At 36.5% G+C, this 20,541-nt stretch overlaps 1 pseudogene; it reads right to left on the bottom strand.

The window, feature by feature from the left end:
- Window positions 1-13,370: 13,370 nt before the first annotated feature.
- Window positions 13,371-16,794, bottom strand: LOC121967904 (annotated as a pseudogene).
- Window positions 16,795-20,541: the final 3,747 nt, after the last annotated feature.

Here is a 20,541-nt window from a genome sequence, read left to right as displayed (position 1 = left end):
ACTTAACTAGGACAGAGAATTGAAACTTGAAGAGTTTGAGCTAATTACTGCACCAAGCACAAGGACTTATGCTTAGGTCATACTTAGGGTTACTCCACAGTCATGCTTATCAATGAAACTAGTTGATAGAGTTAGACGAATGCACTAGGGATTATGAAATACTGCAGGAGCACATGAACATAGTTTGTAGCGTTTTGCTTGAGGACAAGCAAAAGTTCAAGTCTAGGGGTGTGATGTGCACAAATATTATGATCATTTACGCATGTTTTAGCGCACATTCACTTACTATATGCATATATATTCTTTGCATGATCACCTCTTTTATCTTGTACTCATCATATTTATTATTTTGTTTGGATATCTACTCTTTGTTTGGTTTGTGTTGACAGAAACTTTCAGAGCTTAAACAAAGATTATCGATGCACCGAAACAAGCCAGACAACACGGTCGTGCAACCCTGCACGATCGTGTACCCAAGCAGAAGGGGAGTAGTGCATGGCCGTGCAACTCTTGCACGGTCGTGCGGCCAAGATCAAGGCAGATCAATGCATGGTCATGCAACCCTGCACGGTCGTGCCTCCACAACCGAAGCAAAGCAATGCACGGTCGTGCATCTCTGCATGATCGTGCCCCAGGATGTCGAACCTAGTCATCACACGGTCGTGCCAATCGGCACAGCCGTGCAGTGCAGCGCAGCCAGAGGCAAGAGAAGGCACGACCGTGCCATCCTTACACGGCTGTGCCGCCGCGGCCGAACCCTAAGCTATATAAGGGTTTTTAACCTTTTTTCTTGGGTAGGCCGAATACGAGTGAGCCGTCATTTGGAGGATCATCTTAGTGTCATTCTACGCCGTCTCAGAGCTCCGTCCAGCGATCTTCCATCACCGTATCTAATCCAGAAGCAGAAGATCAGACCCGAGGGCCACTCGTCGTCATTGATAAGCATACTTCCTTTTTCCCTCTCGTGTTGGAGAATTGTATGTTTGTATACACTATGTCTTCGGATATCTCTCTAGCATCCATGGAGTAGATTCTTTATTCTAGGATTAGGGAGTAATTATGGATCGGTTTGATGTAGACTCGCATTTATATTTATGTTCTTTGGATGATTTCGCTGCTTAGTTTCAATTGCTTATTAATTGATTGTGTAGAAATATACTAACCTTGTAGAGGAAATATCTCTAGATCGTACACCCGAGGGGCCCTAGTTACAGGGGTAACCGGTTCACGGACATCTAGGATACTTTCTTGAAAGGAGAGGCAACTTCTCCTCAAGGAAACGAGAGACCAAGCTCAGCTCTTTATCTCTATTCTCAGATACACCAAGTAGAATTAGGTTCTTATGATTTACCAAGATGCCCTAGTGACATGGGTAAATCGTAATAAGATTTCTTAGGAACCATCTCTATTTTGATACTTGGGAATAGTTATTTTAGCTTTCAGCGAATGCACGTTGAAGGGCGATGAATGTAAGATAGAACGTGACACATCAATACCACCACAACGAAACTAAAGTCCTAGAACTCCTCATAACCAAGATCTCCTTTTACTAGCTCTCGTTTCCCCTTCCCGATCTTCTTTCTTAGATTAATTACAAACATTGGTAGTCTAGCTAACCCTAAGTGAACAATTGCTAGTGCTTATAACCAGTCCCTGTGGGATCGATATTTTTATTACTGACGATGAATCCGTGCACTTACGGTTCGTAACAATGTGTTTGTTATTATATCGGCATTAAGAGTACGCACATCCATAATAACAGAGGTGCTGTTCTTTTATGCAATTAGTATAAAAAGAACAACCTCAAATGGTCCTACTCAATACACTCATAGTGTACTAGTGTAATTTTATAGTCAAGATAAACTAATACCAAATTACACTACGATCGTTCCAATAGTTTGTCCCTATCCATCTTGGTCGTGAGCTACTATTTATAATTTATAAGGAACTGATAACATAATCTTCTGTGTGACACCACACACCATGTTATCTACAATATAAATTAAATAGACAACTACATTTAATATATAAATGCAGACATTTGACCAATGTGATTCTTATTTCAAAATAACTGTTCATACAAAAAGATAGGTTTTTAGTATACATCCTAACACAAAGTGGGCAGTCGGCGTCGCCTGAAGGGCGACAGAATGAGAGACAGTAGCAACAGCCGCCCCGAGAGCAATCGGAGTGGAATGCGGAAGGCCCCGCCTACTCAAGATTATGCACCCTCGACGATTTATTTCCAAAGCGCTTAACAGGAGAGGACTGGTCAGAGATGCTTAGGCAAGAGTATCGCCGATTTATTTCTATGCCAGGATATTAGGTAGAGATAAAATATCTAAATTGTTTATTTAACGTTCATTTTCTAGTATTATTATATTTTCGAGTGATTGTAATTTTAAATTATTGTATTTCTCATTTCGATTAATATGATTTTTAATTATTATAAGTTTGCAAAATAATCGTTATAAATTAGACTTGGAAACTAGCTGTTGCAACTAGCCGTTAGAAATTAGCCGTTGCAAACTAGGCGTTACAAACTAATCGTTGCAAACAAACCGTTGCAAATTAGTCGTTGCAATGCGACGTTGCAAACTAGTCAATGCAAACTAGCCGTTGCATGAGAAAAACAATATATATAGACACATCTTGCTACGAGATTTTCATTCGACTATCATCTCATTTCTCAAACACATATATTAAAACATGGCAGTTCTAGCTCAAGTTCTAGCTCGACAAGCGAAGACGAAATCCATGTTGAAATTGATGAGCAAGTTTATGATCCGAGTGAAAAACTGATGTTATTGGTTCTTCAACAACACCAACAACTTATAGAAGAATATCATAGGAGGGACACACGCAGAAGGTTTGTCCAAAGAAATCGTTAAGTCGGGCATTAAAAGCTCGTCAATGATTATTTCTCTATAAACCCAGTGTATCACGATGAAATATTTCGAAGACGATTTCGAATGCAAAGAAAGTTATTCCTCCGCATAGTGAATGCATTAGAGAATCATTCAGTATTTTTTTCAACATAGAGACGATGTTATACGAAGAAAAGGGTTGTCACCACTACAAAAATACACCGCTGCAATTCGTCAACTAGCTTACGGAGTCCCCGCCGATCATCTTGACAAGTACCTACGTATGGATGAATCAACTGTCATCAGGTGTCTTTTCAAGTTCTGCGAATACGTGGTTAAAATATTTGGTGATATGTACTTGATAATGCCAAATGCTGATGATGTTCAACGTCTTCTTCAAATGAATGATGAGAGACATGACTTACCTGGCATGTTAGGCAACCTTGATTGTATGCACATGAAATGGAAAAATTATCCAGTTGCTTAGAAAGGTCAATTTACAAGGCGACATGGGTCACCAACAATCGTACTTGAAACGGTCGCATCTCATGACTTGTGGATGTGGCATGCATTCTTTGGGGTCGCCGATTCACGTAACGATATTAGTGTGTTATATGAATCTCTCATATTCAACAATGGCTTACAAGAAAATATGTCGAAGATTAATTTCGCGGTGAACGACACTACATATACGAAGGGCTATTATCTAACAGATGGAATATATCTCGAATGGACTTTGTTAAGGCTTTTCCTTGCCCGGAAGATCCCAAGAGAAAATTGTTTAAGGAAAGACAGGAGTCTGCAAGAAAAGATGTCGAACGGGCATTTGGGGTGCTCCAATCTCGATGGGCGATTGTCAGAGATTCAGCTCGTTATTAGTATAGAAAAAAGTTAAAACAAATCATGTTAGCATGCATTATTTTGCATAATATGATTGTTGAGGATGAGAGAGATCACGTGACAAATTGGTACAACGATGAAGGTGACGAACCCGCACAACCTATCCATGCCTCAAACCGAAGATTTCAGGATTATCTTCAAACAAATTCTGAGCTACGTAACACTCAAGTTCATTATCAACTTCGCGCCACTTAGTTGAGCATATCTAGGGGTAATACAACAATAATCCGTGAATTAATATTTTATATATTATTTTTAATTTGATAATAGTATGGTTTATTTAAATTATTCTTGTATTTCAATTTCATAATTAGATGATAATTTAAAATAAATTCCATTTTACCAACTTTGTAATTTTAGCCGCTCAGTTATAATTTCATTTTACCAACTTATAATTTTAGTCTCTCAGTGATAATTTCGTTTTCCCGACTTTATAATTTCATTTTACCAAGATTATAATTGCGCTTTTCACAAACATATATTTTATTTAATAAATATATTAAAAATAATATTATTTTTGAAAAATAATAAAATAATATTTTTAAAATTAAAATTATATTAAAAATAATAATAATAATAATTTAAATATTTTAAAATATATTTATAATATGATATAATTTTAAAATTATTGAATGAATTGTGAGACCCATAAATAATGAATATTAATGTTAAAAGGAATGTAGGTGAAAGAAAGAGGTTATTATAATGAGTATATAGTAGTGAACCTTATGCTTTTTAATGAGATGATGAGTATTATAATAAAGTGATAGTATTGTGGATGCTCTAAGAAATAAATATAAACTACTTGTAAATTGTAATGCATTAAATTGCCAGAATTAAGATGATAAACTTTAAAATATGGTAAAAACATATATACTATGAATAATTTAGAGTTTCTAAAGGGTACGTCATCTACTTTCTTCCCAGACGCAAAAATTACATCACTTAGGGAAAATAAAGTATTTGTTAATTGCCAAGTATTAAAGCGGGAAGGAAGTAAATAATTTTTAAATTTTAGAATTTGAATAATTTTATTCTTCGCTTATAATAATTTAGAGTTTCTAAAGGGCATGTGAGGCCAGGGCTAGTTTTATGCCTAGGTAATTAAGGCTCTATGCATAAGGTTCCAATTTTTAGTGGGACCATTATTATTAATGTTAGAATATTCTAACAAAATAATTTAGGGTATTATTATAATTATGTTATATATTTTTCTCTATATTAATCAATAATTCCGTGTGTCTAATATATAATTTTCTCTTAATATGGTATCAGAGCCAAACCCTAATTTTTCCATCACTGCCACCAATTCATGCCGCCGCCATTAGTCACGCCTGGGCATGAGAAAATCTCTCCCAATCCCTCTCCTCCCTCTGTTCTCCTCTGGCGAATGCGACTACGTCGAAGACGAGGGGATCCTTGACAAGAAGGCGGCCCTCCCGCTTAAGATCGTCGCTGCTTTCTCCATCCTTGTCTGTCGGCAGCATTTCTTCCTGTTCCTCCCTCTGTTCTCCCTCTCACGTCGCTCGCTTCGATTTCTCCGTGGTCGTCGTTGACGTCGACACCGAAAGTCGCTCCCTCTCGCGTCGCCCGCGAGCACAAGCCGTTGATTCTCCCTTGTGTGTCACCTGCTTCTCCCTCTCGTGTCGCCCGCAAGGCCGCCTCCATTCCTTGTGCGCCAACAGAGGCATCTCTTTCTCGATTGCGAGCACAAGCCGCCGCTGCTCTTCCTTTTGCGTGGAATATACTTGCATCGCAATATCTTTGGGCCACAATAAACCCAAAAATTTTGCAGCGCCGCCACAACAAACCCTAAATTTTCCAGCGCCGCAGCAAACCCTTAATTCTCTTGCAGTCCGACGACGGAGAGAAACTTCGTGCCTGTCTCCAAGGTGATGTGACGTCGCCGAAGAGTCGAGTTGCTACCCTCTTTCACCGAGCTGATCAATGGCTACCTCCAGCACTCCAAAGCCGGATATTTCGATCTTTACCAACCACATCATTGCACCACTCTCCTCCGAGCAATTGGATGGTAAGAACTACTCATCTTGGGCCTCTCACATTAAGCATTGGCTTGTTGGACAGAGTTATGAAGCACATCTCTCTCAAACCGAAGAGGATGTCCAAGTCGTCGATCGTCCTCTGTGAAAAAGGTTGACGCCTAGTTGTGTTGCATTATTCGAGCCACCATCCATCCATCTTTTAGGGATGTCTTCCGCACTCACAAAACGTGTAAAGATGTTTGGACACAGGCTCAACAACTCTTTACAAACACCTCTCGACGACTTTATCAAGTTTGTGAAGATCTCATGATCATCCTTAGTGTCCATCAAATTAAGGTTCGGTCTTCTAGCCTTCTTTGTGACTTCAATGAACTACTTCCACATGTGGTCACTCCTGTTGCAATGCTTGAAAATCGGAAGAAATTTTTTATGTCTCTGGCTTTATATGGTCTGCCATCATATTATTCTCATGTTCGTGATCAAATCCTGGGCAGCCTCACATAAACTACCATAGACAGTACGTGGATGACTCTCCTCCGTATCCATGCCAAACTCTTAACGATGCCTCCTTCCGTTCCTAGTAACTCGTCAGCTTTAGTCTCTCGAAACAACAACAGACCTCCACCTCGTAAGGGTGGCAGAGGGCGTCATTGATGTGATCAAGACACATGATTGATAAATGTTGTAGTCTACATGGTCGACCTTCTCACGCTGCTCAGGTCGTTCAGAGTTCTATCGCTTCTTCGGCTTCCGCTGCACTGCTGCCACAGGATCCGACTCACAACCTTCCTATAATGACTTTCTAAAATGGTTTGAGGATAGCCGGGCTTCTGATTCCACTGCTGTAATTCCTTTGCTGGCATATCTCACTCTTCGGGTCCTTGGGTTTTTGATTTTGGGGCCACTGATCATATTACTAGTAATAAATCTCTATTTTCTTCTCTCACTATTTCTGGTTATTTACCAATTATTACCATGGCCAATGGTTCTCAAACTGAGTCCAAGGGTATTTGTATTGTTCATCCTTCTTCGTCTCTTTCCATTAATAATGTTCTTTATGTTCCCGGAACTCTCTTTAATCTATGGTCAATAAGTCAGCTTACTCGGTCTCTTGATTTTGTTATTTCTTTTACTAAAATGTCTGTTTCTTTATCAGACCGAAGTACGAGGAGGATGAGGAGGATGATTGGCTTCAGATGTGAGTCTCATGGACTTTATCAGCTTCAACAACCATCACTTGTTCGTTTGGTGGTGGTATCTCCACTTCTTATTCATACTCAGTTGGGACATCCAAGTCTTGATAAGTTGAACCAATTATATCCCAGTCTTTCTCAATTAGAGTTTTTGTTTTGTGAGTCGTGTCAATTAGGTAAGCATGTTCGTAGTTCTTTTTCTCCTCGCACTGTGAGTCGGGCTACGTTCCCCTTTACTTTGGTTTATTCTGATCTTTGGGGTTCGAGTCGTGTTTCTTCTACATTGGAATCACGATATTTTGTTACTTTTATAGATGATTTTTCCCGTATTACATGGTTATATCTAATGAAGAAACGTTCAGAATTGTTTTCTATTTTCCAATCTTTTTTTCATGAAATCAAAACTCAGTTTGGTATTTCTCTTCGAAGTTTGCAAAGTGATAATGCACGCGAATATCTTTCTACTCAGTTTTGTTCCTTCTTGGTATCTCATGGTGTACTGCATTGCGCGCCTTGCCCTCATACCCTCAACAGAATGGGGTTGTAGAACGCAAGAATCGTCATCTCCTCAAGACCACTCAGACTCTTCTTCTCCATTCTCATGTTCCTTATCAGTTTTGGGGTGATATCGTACTTACTACGTGTTATCTCATCAATCGTATGCCTTCCTCCACTCTCCAGGGTAAAATACCTCATCACATCCTCTACCCTCATCATCATCTTCATCCTTTACCACCTCGGATCTTTGGTTCTATATGTTTTGCTCATGATCTTGATCCTAGCATTGATAAACTCTCTCCCCGATCTCATAAGTACGTATTTCTTGGGTACCCACGGTCTTAGAAAGGGTACAAGTGTTATTCCCCTACTCTTCGTCGGTACTTCATCTCTGCTGATATCACATTCTTTGATTCGGTTTCATTTTTTGGGCCTCCCGCTTCCCAGTCCAAGGTTTCTCCCTCTCCACCTGCACCAGTGACTATCTTTTATCCTCCGGAGGCACCTCTATCATCCCAGCCTCATCTCCTCCTTTGCAGGTTTATCAGTGTCGTTCTCGTCCTGCTTTGCCACCGACCGACAATGACACTCGTAGACACATCTTTGAAGCTCAGTCCTTCGTCGTTTCCTCCAGTCTCATCCCCTGACTCTGATATTCCTATTGCACTTCGAAAGGGTATGCGTTCTACTCGTAATCCTTCTCCTTACTATGTTTCTTTGAGTTATCATCGTCTTTCTCCTTCCTATTATTCTTGTCTTTCTTCCTTGTCGTATGTTTCTCCTCCTAAGATTGCAGGTGATGTCTTTGCCCATCCAGGATAGAAACAGGCTATGCTCGATAAAATTTGTGCTTTACAGAGTAGTGGGACTTGGGACCTCGTTCCTCTACCAACTAGGAAGTCAGTTGTTGGTTGTCGATGGAAGTCAGTTGTTGGTTGTCGATGGATGTATACGATAAAGGTTGGTCCAGACGGTATGGTTGACAGACTTAAGACGCATCTCATCGCTAAAGGCTATGCTTAGATCTTCGAATTGAATTCTGGGGATACTTTTTCTCTTATTGCCAAGATGTCTTCTGTACGTCTATTCCTGTCAATTGTTGCGATTCGCCATTGGCCTCTTTATTAGTTGGACATCAAAAATACATTCTTACATGGTAATCTATTCGAGGAAATCTACATGGAGCAACCTCCGTGTTTTGTTGCTAAGGGGTAGTCTTCTGGTCTTATATGTCGCTTGCGAAAATCTTTATATGGCCTCAAACAATCACCCAGAGCATGGTTCAGTAGATTTAGTACTGTAACAGTTTGACATGACTCAGAGCGAGGCTGACCATTCTATCTTTTATCGTCACTCATCTACTAGTTGCATCTACGTAGTGATTTATGTTGATGATATTGTCATCACAGGTAGTGATCATCTTGGGATTTCACAGGTGAAACATGTTTTAAAACATTTTCAGACAAAGGACCTCGGCAAACTCAAATATTTCTTGCGGATAGAAGTAACACAGTCTAAACAAGGGATCGTCATATCCCAAAGGAAGTATGCAATGGATATTTGGGAGGAAACAGGAATGTTAAACTCAAAGACAGTCAACAGCCCTATGGATCCTAATGTCAAGCTCCTACCAAATCAGGAGGAAATTCTTCCAGATCTTGAATAGTACAGGCGATTAGAAGAGAAATTAAGCTACCTTACTATTACTCGTCCGGATATGTCATTTACGGTAAGTGTAGTAAGTCAGTTTCTCAACTCTCCATGCAAAGAACATTGGGATGTTGTGACTTGCATTATTCGATATATCAGAGCGCACAAAGAAAGGGCCTTTTGTATGCAGACAAAAGACATACTCGAGTCATAGGGTACTCTGATGCAGATTAGGTAGGATCTCCCAATGATAGAAGGTCCACTTCTGGGTTTTGTATATTTGTCGGAGATAATCTTATTTCTTGGAAAAGCAAAAAACAGAATGTTGTGGCAAGATCCAATGCAGAGGCAGAGTATCGGGCTATGGTCATAACTAGTCAAGAGCTTATATGACTAAAATGCTTACTTCAAGAACTCAAGTTTGGGAGGTTACACAAATGTTACTTATATGTGACAACCAGGTTGCCATGCATATTACCTCGAACCCAATTTTTCATGAGGACAAAGTATATTGAAGTTGACTGACACTTTGTTAGAGAAAAATTCATATCAGGAGAAATATCTACTAGTTTTGTCAACTCACATGATCCACTAGCAGATATATTCACTGTCACTAATAAGTTCCTGAATTGACTATATATGTAACAAGCTGGGTGCATATGATCTATATTCTCTAGCTTGAGGGGGAGTGTTAAAATATTATAACATAATAACTAGGGTTATTATTGTAATTATGTTGTATATCCTTCTCGATATAAATCAATAACTCCGTGGTGTCTAATATACGATTTTCTCTTAACAGTTTATATATTAAATATATTTTTATGTAAATTTTTTAAGAGAATGGACAAGAATAGAATTCACGTGATAAAAGATTTGCATGATTTCATTCTCGGGTCAAAGCTTCGAATTTCGCAAAAATCTCATTATGATTTCAGCGGATAAAGCCATGCAGGCTCCTTCATTAGTGACGTTTTCTCCTCTCATCGATAAGAACATGAATTAGAAATTTTTTATTCATACAATACAAATTAAAATAAAATGCTAGTTTTTTTTAGTTTCCCTTCTTCTCATTTTCCAACTCCCCCTCTCTGTGCTTCTCTCACTCTTTGAGATTAGGGAAAACAAACCACACCTAACGTTGTCACGCTGATCCGATTGGTGCTATTAAGTTCAAACGATGATGCATACATTCATATTGTGTTCTGATGGAAATAGAGGATTTTATTATTTTCAAATAATAACTAGTTAGATACATTTACAATTTCACTTCTTTGATGGATATTAAGTTTAACTTTTATTTAGATGTATTAAAGTCATAAGTTTTTCAATTTCCCTTTTGTCTCAATTCTATCATTTGCATTTGCTCTAGTTTAGGTGATGAAAAATATGATATTTTTTGTTGTGTACCTAAAAAGGCTCATAAATGATAATGGATGATTTAGTTTCGTTGTGATCTTCATTTTTTAAGGATTGCATTGAGTTTTGTCAATTTATAGATGTATTTTTTATTTATTTGATTTTTGTGCTTCACAAATGATGATGAGTTGAGGGCGTTAGCACAGGCCCGGTTTAAGGCATAGGCCATTAAAGCCTATGCCTATGGCCCAAACAAAATCAGGGCCCATTATTTTAATTTTTTTTTAAATATATGAGTATCTTCATTAAATTTTTAATGGCTAAACATCATAATAATGGATCGGACTACACCAAAGTTGCAACATGCGCATGCTTGTGACACTTCAATTTTGCAACAATGATGCTTCGATTTCTGCTCCTCATTAACTCATTATATCGATCAATTGACTCCATATTAATTACATTCTCCTAAAATTCTATCTAAATTTTTTTCCATCCAATTTTATAATAAGATAATCCATTAGATCATCTTATTAGCTCATGAATGTGCTTTTTATTTTTTCTCTCTCACGTGTGATCCTTTGATTCTCAAAGGACATTCTTCTCCTTCCTAACTTAGTAATATTTTTTTTCTCAAAATATTTTTATTTTTATGTATAAATGATAAATTATAAAAGAAATAGATCCAAACATTTTTGAAAAAATAGAATATTAATAATTACATGAAAAAAATTTCTCCATTTTTTCTTTTTTCCCATGCAAGTAAAATATCAAATTATTACCATTATAATTCACCACAAATCTGATTTATGCACTTAAAAAAATCATAAAATATGAATATAGTCATAGATTTTTAATAGTTACAGTGCACTTGGTTTATTATATACTTTTTAAGTACATAAATCAGGTTTTTAAATGCATAAATAAAGTTTTTAAATGCATAACTCAGTTTTTTTAAAAAAAATCTTTACTTAGTATTTATTTATTTTATTATAATATCATCAAATTAAAGTTATATGGCGTAAATTAGATTTTATTATTCATTTAATAATTAAATAATTATATTGTATTTTGATAAAATAGTAGGGATTTATTTAGAAAAAAAAATTTGTTAAAAACTGAATATATTTAATTGTTGAAAAAGTTTTAATCAGATAAATCAATATTTCTTTTCTAAATGATGAAATTTCTAGATATTTTTCTATAATTCATTATATTAAAAAGTTAATATATTTAAAAGAATTAGTAAAGTATTTTACTTTAAATTATTTAGTAAAAAAAATTATTAAAGGTTTATAAAAAAAAATTACCTAAGGCCTCGTGAAACCTTGAGACGACCCTGCGTTAGCATAATTCTTTCTATTATTGTTCCATTTCATTGTTCTTATTTACTCAATTTTGTTACTTTTTGTAAGGATTATCTCTGTCTTTCATTTGAGTAATTAGAGATACTTTTATCTTTCTTCATTTTTAAACAATTCTAAATACATTTATTTTCGACTAAGTGAATTATATACTTATTATCTCCTGAGATGTATTATTATATCAAATAATAATACACTATTTAATATTGTAAAACTTATAATTCTCTGAATTAGATTGTCTAAATGCTTATACTGTCCGATGCATACCGCGGATGATTTTGTATGTCAAAAAGTTAAAAAATTAAACTTTATATAAAATTTTATTTTTTAAAATTTATATTTAAATATGTTTAAAAAAAATAAAACCCACAATTGTCGGTCTCAAATCCAAATGAAAAAAAAAATGAGGAATTTTTTTAAAAACAATATCAAAGGCCTAGAAAGAATTTTCACCTAGGGCCTCAAATAGACTTGAGACAACTCTACTTGAGGCGTAAATCTAACACTACTAATTGAATAGTTAAGATTTCTCAAATGATGACCATGCACTATATCATATTTCTCATTTTTTCACTCTTACATATCCATTTAGATCACCTATTAAAATTATTTCGATTAATGAAATATTTTGTAATACCTCATTAAAGTCGTCCTAAAATCTAGATTTTGTGTTCATCTAATCCTACTTAAGATGCATATATGTTAATTACGTTAATAGTTTCCTTTACCACCACTATCTTAAGATATAACATATTCCTCTTTCTAACTATTCCTATTATTTTATCCTTTAGCGAACTATTGACAATAATACCTACTTCATTTCTTGTTTTACTCCTTATGTATTATAACTTAAATCTTGAATTATCTATCATCTTTGTCTTTTCTCCTACCCATTTTATCTCTTGTATATATAAAATATTAATTCCTTTATTAATCATCATATCTACTACCTCCATTATTTTACTAGTGACTATTCCTAGATTTCATGTTCCAAATTAGACAATTAAATTTCCTATAATATTTGTTCTTACTCAACTTATGATGTGAGAACTCTTGTATATTTAACACTAACTCAAATTCTTATGGAAATGTAATTGTCCAGCCAGGACATTACAATCAAACCCTACAATGTGTGTGCTCCTTTTAGAGAACATAGCATTAGAACAATAGTTTAATGTATCCATTAATTGAATATTTGTTTGAAAGTCAATGGTGGTTGACAACCCAACGCGCAACCCTCACCTTTTTTTCATTCAAACTTGGGACCGACATAGATGGATTTAAACCTTTTTCTAATTGTGATTAATGCACAATGAATTTTTTGTCTAGGAAAACCACATACCCTGAACAAAGTCAAAATGAAATTTTGGCAATTCAGAGGACTTCACAAATGACCACAAACAGATAGGGATGAACAATAAAACAGATAGGATCAAAGCAAATAATAGGATGCCAAACTAACTTAGTTGTCAAATGTGGATACTAGATAGCACTAGCCTGTCCCCTTGCACACCAAATTTTTTAATTCATAACATATATAGCTAAAAGCTAACTTCCATTAATATTTCCACTATTTGATCATAAATAGTGCAGCATTGAGATTACAACCTTGCCTCCTCAATGCATCATCGTCATGATTATAGCAATTTATTTATTTATTTAGTTCACTAAAATGCAATTTGAAAAGTATATATCTCTTGTCACAAGACACCACAGTGGGTGCAAAATATCCCAATGGAACTTTATTTTCTGCATCCTCTATGAGTCAAAAAGATGGGCTAAATACCAAATGCTTTGGATCTTTCTACCTTCATTCCAAATAATAAGTTTTGATTTAGCAGTGGAACCAAATATTCAAAGACATTACGTGACCACCAACATTATTGCAAATAATTTAGAAGCTAGATATGAAAACAATTTGAAAACAGCTGTACCTGGAAACAGCCTGAGTGACAGGCTAACGTAACTGAAGAGTCTATACAGGATATCGTTCAACCCATCAGTTTCTTCGTTAAGTGAAACCCAATATCTTTGGAAAAATAATTTAGCAAAGGAAGCTTCTTCATATTTTTCTACAAAAAGAAAGCAATGTAGCCCACTAATGTATTATAGAAATATGTACAAAGTAGTAAATGCTGAGTGTGACTATTGCAAAGGGTGAAGGATCCATTTTCTTAATTGAAGATCATCAAACCACTATGAAGAGCGTTGCCTCATGAAAAAATCAACCATACAATAACATAAACAATTAGTGATGGTCAAACTAATGACCAAAGAGATAATAATGAACTATTGGACAAACTTCATTACTTCAATGACAATGACTTTCCCAAAGTGAGGATAAACGATCCAGTGGAAGGCAGTTTTATCCCAAGTTTCCAATGCTATATATGAAAGTCAAAGAATAAAATTCACTTAGACATAACACGTAATTTCACTCTTTTTTTTCATAGCTTCTAGATATGTACTAGAAGTCCATTATCACTCCATTACTATTTGTTACTTCAAATGCTCAAAAAAATCAACTGAGAATATTCATATCAGAAGACAATTCACATATTGAGAACCATAGATATGATACTATCTTAATATGTAGATGGCACAATAAAATTAAACTATTTAAATCAAGATACATTTTAGTTTTCTCTCAATTATTGAAAAACTCCATTTTTAACGTTGTCATACACAACATACTCACACAATAACAAACAAAATTTATCAGTGAATATAAATTTGATTTTAATAGTTTGAAACATCAAACAGATACAGCTCAAGAACAAGCATAATGTTCACAAGGATAGATGATAAAATGGTAAATCAAAGTGACAGTAGTCTACCAAGCATTGCTTCTTATTCATTGCCACCTTTTTCTTGTAACTAAAGGTCAACAAAAATATTTTTAAATATAAATTTTTATATAAAAAACTATTAAATTTAAATTTAACTAAACTCATGAATTGAAAGAAGGAAGAGAGGGCAATGGATGTCATATGTGAGCTTGATCTTGAGAGGTAATGATCGTATTAAACTTCCAGTTAATTTCAACTTTGATAAACAGCCAACAAAAAACTTGTATAGGAGGAGATTATGAGCATTTTCACTTCAAGAAACAGGAAGAAAATGAATATACAATTGCATCCCAGATGGTACAATCTGTGCAAATTTAATGACATTTATAAGTGCCAAGATACCATGATTGAAAGATCTTTTGTCCGAGGTGTATCATGTGGTGGAAGGAAGCGAGTCTCAATTGGGAACGAAATTATAATTAACCCATGTCTACTGCTTCTTAATGAGCCCACATCTGGTTTGGATTCAACAACAACCCTAAGAATAGTGCAAGTGTAGAATTTTTATGTTGATGACGAAACTATAATTTTACCCATCTCTAGCTTCTTGATGAACCCATATCTAGTTGGATTCAACAACAACCCTAAGAATCATGCAAGTGTTGCATGACTTAGATGAGGTAAGAAGAATTTTTATGTTGATGTCATTTAACTATCACAGGGGGAAAGGATGCAACATGTATATTATAGCTGATATATTATGACACAAAATCAATTCCTTAACTTGCTTATCAAATAGACACAAAATAGCAAGCTTAAAGGCAAATTGAACTACGCAGACTTTGCCCTTGCACAATCTAGTCAGACCCTAAGGCTCTGTTTACTTGGGAGAATGAAAATAAAAACTACAGAAAAAATTTCATCATGGAAGCGAATGAATAATGAAAAGAAATATCAGTAGTGAACAAAAAAAAACTGTCAAAACAAAGAAAAGACGGATTACACAAGTATAATCAATAAACAAGTCGTAAAAATCATCACTCGTACCAAGTGACTCCAGCATCTTATCACATTCATCGAGAATGAAATGCATCACATTCTTCAAATTAAGATCCTTATGTCTTGCTAGCACCAACACTCTTCTTGGTGTGCCAGGGACTATATGCGGGCAATCATTCTTTAGTATGTCCTTGTGCTTCATGTTGTGAACTCTCCCACAGAATGCAGCAATTTTGATGTCTGGTAACTATGTGCTGAATCGCTCAAACTCATGGCAAATCTGCAAGATACATGTATGAATCAAAATTCTAGAAACACTAAATCAACAGAAATCATTCCTCAAAAAAAATCAAACCTGGTAGGCCAATTCTCTTGTATGGCACAAGTGCAGCAACTTGGCCTGCAACAGGCTTGATTTGCTGAAGAGTAGAAAGAACAAAAACAGCAGTTTTGCCCATTCCAGACCTTGCTTGACAAATAACATCCATTCCCAGAATAGCTTGAAGAATACATTCATCTTATACTGATGAAATTGAGGGATACCCCAGTAAGTAAAAAATAACCTTCTGGATCCTTTAATGGAAAGGTTACCCTATTCTCAGAACTGAGAAATGTGGAAATGATCTTTACCTGCAAAATGTCACCAACATTTATGCATCCAGCCACATCATGACTTCAAAAATAAATCTATTTAAATTTATATAACACGGTAGGTTATCATGATTTGCTCTCAAATTAATAAAGTAAAACAAATGTGCAAACAATCAGCCCAAAATTGAATGTAATGACTTTAATGCAACTACCAATTAACTCATGTATAGACCATCCATGTGATAGAAAACTAAATGTAAAATATTGACTTATCTGCCACTGGTTCAGGTTTCAAAATAATGCTCAAACATCCCTTAATTAAAAAATATGTATATTTGGCATGCAATAGTATTTCTTGCCTTCAGAAGGATGCTCAAAATCACAATCGATAATCCGCCCAAAATTGAATGTAATGATTGTAATGCAACTACCAATTAGCACATGTATAGACCATGTGACAGAAAACTAATTCTAAAATATTGACTTATATGCCACTGGTTCAGGTTTCAAAAGAATGCTCAAATATCCCTTAATTTAAAAATATGTATGTTTGGCATGCAATAGTATTTCTTGCCTTCAGAAGAATGCTCAAAACCACTGAAGGAGGCCACGGACACCAAGTAGTTTTGCCCATCTTCTATGATGGGCATCACAAGCAGCGAATATAGACTCTGTGTTTTCATCGAAACTTAATGATAGCAATTTAAAGTTTCCATGAATCAATCTAGCATTAAACAACCATACAAGGGTCTTGCAATTAAAGAAATTCTGAAAACAAAAGAGTGATGGTGCTAACCACCTAAAAATGTCTTTCCATCTATAAGCAGAACGAGAACAATAAAGTAACTACTATAAACTAATTTATAGAGGTTGAGTTGTTGACGGGATCAGCGGCGATGATATCAGAGGGGGAGAGGTTGTTGACGGGATCAGCGGTGACGATATCGGCGGGAGGGGTTGTTGAAGGGATCAGCGGCGGGGGGTTGTTGACGGAATCAGGGGCAGCAGGGTTGTTGACGGATCGGCAGGAGGAGGAGGAGGGTGTTGACAGGATCAGTGGCGACAGTATCGGCAGGGGGATTGTTGTCGGGATCAGCGGCGGCGGGGTCTGCGGGGCGTTGTTGACGGGGTCGGCGGCGGCGGCGGCAGCTGGGTCACCGACGGGGTTGTGAGCTGCGTAGGCCTTGGCGACAGCTGCATAGGCCGCTGCGGCATCTGCATAGGCCGCGGCGGCAGCTGGATTGAAGTAAGCTGCGTAGGCCGCTTGGTCGGCTGCGTAGGCCGCTTGGTCGGCTGCCGCCGCGGCGGCGACAACTATGTCGCGAACGGGGCCGTCAGTTGCCGCGGCGGAAGCTTCGAAGGCGGCAAAGGCCACGGCGGCGCGGCGTCTGGACAGGACGGAGCGGTGTCTGGCCACGGCAACGCGGCGGCTGGCCACGGCAAGGCGGCGGCTGTGATCCATTGTTCGCGTTTGGTTTAGGGTTTGAAAATAGGAATGCAATAATAGAAATTTAAAGGGTAGGAATAATGATTTTAAAATTATTCCTGAATAATATGGAACGGATAAAATCCAATTAAAATGATGAATTTAGAATGCATTCTCTTCTCTTACGCGTCTTAATTAAATTAAAATCATAAATTAAATTTAAAATCTTAATTAAATTTTTTAAAAAATAATTCAAAATCTTAATTAAATTTTAAAATTATTTTTTTAACAAAAAAAAAAACTTTTAAAAATTCTTATAAAATTTATTTTAAAATCCTTTAAAAATTATTTTTAAAACCTTTTATTAATTCTTTTAAAAATACTTTAAAAATTCTTATAAAAATTATTTTAAAATCCTTTTAAAATTTCTTTTTAAAATTTTTCAAAATTATTTTTAAAACCTTTAAAAAATCCTTTTAGAAAATCATTTCTTAAGAAAATACTCAACTAAATACAAAACTCAATTAAATACATACTTAATTAGATAGAAACAAACTAAAGAGAATATGTAATTCAAATTTAAGGTAATAAAATATGTATCAAGTTGTTAGAAATACTGTTGCTTGCACTTTTAAAAAAATTGAACAAAATTCATGAATAGATTACAGGCGTACTTGTTAAGTTTTGTAAGGCTGTAAATGGTTGTCACCCCAAGGTAGCTCAAGATTCGTCCCTTCTGCATCCTGAAAGAATCTTTGTATGACCCTTCTGTTATAGTTTTGTCTCATTCTCCAGCGATACAATATAAGCACAGTCGCTACTTTGTCACACACTTCTTTTGCTTGATCGGCCGAGCGTCAGAATATACATGAAGTATGTGCTCCATGATAGTGGGAGAAACGCCCGTTACTTCTTTGGGTGTCCAAGCGAACACATCACTGTTGTTTACTAAACATTGTATCAGCTCGATCTTAAGTTCAAGATCTAAGTCGACCGCTATCTAAGTAATAGCTTCCGACCGCCCAGCTTGAATTTGTATCTCCTGATTTTTCTCATATACCAAGGTAGGTGGTTTCTCCTAGATGGTGTTGACCCTGATTCTTTGGATCTTCCAGGAGGCATTGACTTTTATCTTAACTATTTCCACATAGCATTTGTGCACCACTAGTTGGTCTCCTTTGACCTCCCCCACTTGATAATCCATAGGGAATTTTATTTTTTGACAGAAAGTTGAAACGACCACCCTGAATTCATTCAATGTCGGTCGACCCAAAATAACATTATATGCAGAAAGTGCGTCCACCATCATGAAGTAAGATCTGCGCGTCCTCATTAGGGGCTCCTATCCTAAAGATATAGCCAATTTTATTTGGCAAAGTGGCTGAACTTCATTACTCGTGAAACCATACAAGGGAGTCACCATAGGTTGAAACTTGCTCGGATCTATCTGCAACTGATCAAAAGCTTGTTTGAAAATAATATTAACTAAACTACTAGTGTCAATGAAGGTACGAGAAATATTATAATTGGCTAACAGTCTTGATTATTAATGCATCATCATGGGACACTTCTACCCCCTCCAAATCTCTGGGCCTAAAACTAATTTATGGTCTGGCCGCCTTTTCTGCACTAGTCCCCACAACATGAATTTCCAGTCACCGAGTATGTGACTTTCTCACATTATTAGAATCACCATCTGTTGGTCCTCCTGTTATCATGTTAATACTACCTCGAGCAACATTGCTACAATTTTCTTCTTGTCGAATAGCTGATGGTTACTGTTGCATTCGATCAAGCGTTTAGCCTGCCCAACCGGGAGCTGTAAAACTCCTAACGATAGCTTAGTTGCCCGATATTCAAGCTTGAATGGACTATTTTGCCATGAATATTGTTGATGATTTGGGGCTGGGGAAAGTCGGCGATATCGGGCATTACTTGTTCATTGATTTTTCAGAGCAAAATAATTTTCTATGTTATGGGTACTCAACTGATGATACGTGCACCACCTCCGTGGAACCTCCTGTGACCTCTCCACATGTTGTACAGCTTGCGGTCGTGGCTCAGGATGATGATGTGGAGGACCTGCGTGAGGCCCTCTGGGTGGCTGGCTAAGCAGGTACTACGGGGCATTCCGTAGTTGGAACAGAGGTAGGTGTAACAGTTTCCTTCCTCCGAGCAACTTGAGGTTCTTCCATATTAATGATTTCGGTTGCTCGTTCAATCAGTAGATTAAAGTTGGTAGGAGGATTTCGGATTAGATCTTTAAAGAAGTTATTATCATTAAGCCCTTACGAGAAGGCGCTTACCAAGATCTCAGTGGTAGCTATAGGTACATCTACGGCTATTTGATTGAACCTTTTAATATATGCTCGAATAGATTCCTTCGGCCCTTGTTTAATTGAAAAGAGACTCCAAAGGGTCTTGTGATATCGTCGATTTCTAGAAAAATGATGAAGAAATACCTTGTGAAAATCCTTGAAGTGGCAAAAATTATCAAGTAGTCGCTTAAACCACCTTTAAGTTGCACCTCCAAAGGTAGTAAGGAACATTTGTCATTTAATGACATCAGCGAATTATTGAAGGAGAGTTGCATTTTGAATTTAAGGAGATGATCTTCTGGATTGATTCTTTCAAAATATTCTCCAATATTTAAGTTTTGATAATGCTTCGACAGAGGATCATCTAGTACTCGTTGAGAGAATGAAGTAACAATCCTCTCAGGAGAACTATCGCTGGCTACGATCTTCCCTTTTCGTTTATCCCTTAAAGGTGTTTCTCTAGAAGATTCCTGAAAAATTGCCTTTCGCCCCTCTTGTTCAAGAGGTGTCCAGAAAAATGCTCGAGGACGTCGAGTTGGAGAGAGAGGGATAGGGAGTAAGCAAGCAGGATCATTCCTCTCGAT

The sequence above is a fragment of the Zingiber officinale genome, chromosome 3B, assembly GCF_018446385.1.
Source record: "Zingiber officinale cultivar Zhangliang chromosome 3B, Zo_v1.1, whole genome shotgun sequence".
NCBI lineage: Eukaryota > Viridiplantae > Streptophyta > Magnoliopsida > Zingiberales > Zingiberaceae > Zingiber > Zingiber officinale.
This window is presented reverse-complemented; position numbering and strand designations above follow the sequence as displayed.